The 3640-nt window shown below is 41.4% G+C and overlaps 1 pseudogene; it reads left to right on the forward strand.

Annotated features, from left to right (window-relative positions):
- The first annotated feature begins 2502 nt into the window (after positions 1–2502).
- On the forward strand, positions 2503–3415 carry LOC119530830 (annotated as a pseudogene).
- The last annotated feature ends 225 nt before the right edge of the window (positions 3416–3640 follow it).

Genomic DNA, 3640 nt, shown 5'->3' on the forward strand with positions numbered 1-3640 from the left:
AATAATGTGGACACAAAATAAATTTTATATATTTTATGTGACTGATGAATTAAAACATAATTTTAATAAAATAAAATTTCATAGAGAAATGTGTGCTTTAATGGAACAAGTCTTTGATTCTTTTATTTTAAAGAAGACTATTGTAATGTAAATAAGTTCATATTTAAGAAAAATTGTTTTCTGAAATCAGGGAACATCTGGATTCTGGAAGTTAATGGAAGTTCAATAAAATATAGAAACTTGGCATAGAATGCTTGTATGCAAATTAGGGAGTTTGCAAAATAATAGGAACATTTTTGTTTGAGAGTCTTTTTGGAAAATTATGATAACTTTGTTTTTAGTCTTTTCATGTCATAAAGCTATAATTTTGAATATCACACTTTATTTAAAGGACCTAAAAATTATTTTTGTAGGTTGGGCATGATGGTGGCATAGAGAGGTGTGGAATTTAATTACTCCTCTACATCAGCTAGTAAATAGCCAGGAACAACTAGTAAATAGTCTGGAACAACTGTTTGGGGGACTTCCATGACCTGACACAACCTACACCAGTCTGGAATGGATGAAAGGGCCGAGACCACAGCATAGAACCGTATGTAAAGACCCCCAGACTGCGGCAGCAGGCAGTGTGCCTCTGCCACTGCCACAGCAGGCTGAGTTGGAACACTTCCCTGTGGGAAAAAGAAGCAGTCTCTAATAGGAGCGAGGGAGGGTAGCTCAACAAAGCTCCCACCTGGAGGCCAGTGTGGTGGTCCCTCAGGAGGCCAAGTATTGGGTTGCCATATGATCCTGCACCCCCATTATTAGGTATATACTTGGAAGAACTGAAAACAGGGACACAAATGGACATTTGCACACTGGTATTTGTGGTGGTAGTATTCATAGGTTGCAATGGATGGAGGTGGCCTAAGGGTGTATCAACTGATGAATGGAAGGGTGAATTGATTTTAATTAACAAATTTGGACTACTGAATACAGGCTATGAGCACAGATAAACCTGGAACAAGGAGGAGAGCAACCCAGAGGTCTCTCCCAGCAGAGAGGAGGTGAGTGTGACAGAAAAAAATAATAATATAAATGGAGGCTTTTGGAGTCAACAAAGCTCAGAATACTGGAAAAGGGCTGTGTTCCAAGAAAAGGGACACATAGAACTGGGTACCAACTGGAAAAATTGGGGGGCTGGGGACTGGCTCTGAAAAGGGAATTTCTTTCTTTTTTTTTTTTTTCTCTCGTTCTAAGTTATTCATTAGAGAAAGCCTCAGGCATTTTCAATTGTCAGTGCTGACCCAGGCAAGGGTAGAGTTAAGATAGGTGTGAGAGACAAAGTAGGGAGTCAAGTGAAGGAGATAATTTCCTAAAGGGTGTATCTTTCCCCAAGAAAAGGGGGGAGGGACCCAGCTCAAATGACCACCCCCCTTCAGAGAATTCTGACCCCAGGGGTTGGGAAAAATAAAAACAGAAACAGATTAAGCTTGGCTTCAGACTTATCTTCAGTCTAAACCATGCCCCTAACAGGGGCAGGGTCTGCTAAGAATTAAAGGCACTGAACCTCTTTATGCCAGTGGGGACCTGTGTGCTGACAAGCACCACCTGCTGGGCAGGATAGGAAAAGCACAGAATCTGGAGGCCTCACAGGATTGTCCGACAACCTGCTGGGTCTCACCCTCAGGCTAACTTGACACTGATTACACCGTCCCCCTGAGACCTGGGCCTGTCTGGTCCGAAAAAATCTGTTTGGAGTTGATCATATCTGAGTAGACCCTTTTCACAAAAAAAGAGGTTCCATATAGGCAGGGCAAGAACCAGAATAACAAGAGTTGAAAAACTTTAATCAGTTAAAGGGAAACTATACTAGAGGTCTAGAATAAGTTGAACTTAATGCCAAAGGACAGATAGAGAACAAAGCCAACCAGCAAGAAAACTCTAGGTAAAAGTGTGAAAACAACCTCTAGAATAAACTAATCAAGGAAATCAGATGCCTAGACACATTACAAGTCACACTAGGAAAAACAAAGAAATGGCCCAGTCAAAGGAACAAACCAACACTTCAAATGAGATAAAGAAGTTGAAACAACTAATCAAAGATGCTCAAAGAAACATTCTAAATCAATGCAAAAATCAAATCAATGTGTGAGGGAAGATACGGCAAAAGTGATGGAGGATATAAAGAAGACATTTGGAGGAAGCCAGACAAGGATGAGGGGACACTGGAGTCCAGCTTCAGCCATGCTGGGGTCACTGTCACTGCTGCTGTTGCAGCTTACCTAGAGATGCCTCAGCCCACCCCTAGCAGCTCCTGAGCTCCATGTGGTGCTTGCCATCTGGCCTCTAAGAGCTGACACATCCTGGTGGTGTGCATGGGCTGTGGGCAGCTTGGTGCCAGCTGGGGACACCTGGGGAGGTAGCCAGGTGGGTCTGGAAAGTCTGGCCTAGGCTCTGTGCCTTCCCCATCACTGTGACTGGAGCCAGGTCAGGAGGATGCACTGCGCTGGGCTCTGAAACATGGAAGGGTTTCTGTACAAGTGGACCAACTATCTCACAGGTTGGCAGACTCATTGGTTTGTTTTAGATAATGGAATTCTGTCCTACTATGATTCACAGGATGATGTTTGCAAAGGAAGCAAAGGAAATTTACATATAGCAGTTTGTGAAATTAAAGTCCTTTCAGCAGACAACACAAGTATGGAATTAATCATTCCAGGAGAGCAGCATTCCTACATGAAAGTGGTGAATGAAGCTTAAAGACAGAGGTGGCTGGTTGCTCTGTGGAGCTCCAAAGCCTGTTTGACTGATACTAGCATTAAAAAAGAAAAATAAATGAGTAAAACCAGTAAATCTCTTCTGAAAACCAAAATGTCTGCTCTCCACCTCTACTGTGACCTTCTAATGCAGCAAATTCATACAATCCAAGATCTTGTTCATCATGATGAAAGCCACTCACCTTCCAGCATGGAGAACATGAATGAAGCCTCCTCTTTGCTTAGTGTCACCTGTAATATCTTCATCCCAACACTTGAGGAATGTGTGAAGACAGTGAATGCCAAGTTTAAACCTGAGATGTTTCAACTGTCCCATCTAGATATCTTAGTTTCTCCTGTGTCATCTTCTCCTGCTCAAATGATGAAGTGTTCTGTCAGCCACCCTGGTTCTTGCAGTTCAGAGAGGAGCAGCCACTCTACAAAAGAGCCAGGATCTACACATCACTGATTATATCAGCAATGCCAAAGAACCTACACAGATACAGACTCTTTTAATGATATTCCCCTTGAAGACTCAGATAGACCTGTTCACTGTTCAAGAAATACACTTAATGGAGATTTGGCATCTGTTAGCATTCCTGAGGAAAGTAGATTAACAGCAAAAAAAAAAAAAAAAATCTGAATCAGAAGATCCTCTTCTGTCCTTCTCTTCCTGAGGAAACTGAAGTGTCCAACTTCCTCTAACTATTGCTATGCAAAAGCTGCTGTAATTAAACTATTGTTATAGGTATTTAGTTTTTCCCATTACTTAGAATTTCTCAGCACTTTATAGACTATAGTAAAAAATAACCCACATACCTTTGAAGTGTATTTTATCTTTATACAGTTTATTTGCAAGAGTATTTTCCTAATAACTTCACAGTTGGAATGCGCATCTTTCT

Source organism: Choloepus didactylus, chromosome 4, assembly GCF_015220235.1.
Source record: "Choloepus didactylus isolate mChoDid1 chromosome 4, mChoDid1.pri, whole genome shotgun sequence".
In the NCBI taxonomy this organism is placed as follows: Eukaryota; Metazoa; Chordata; class Mammalia; order Pilosa; family Megalonychidae; genus Choloepus; species Choloepus didactylus.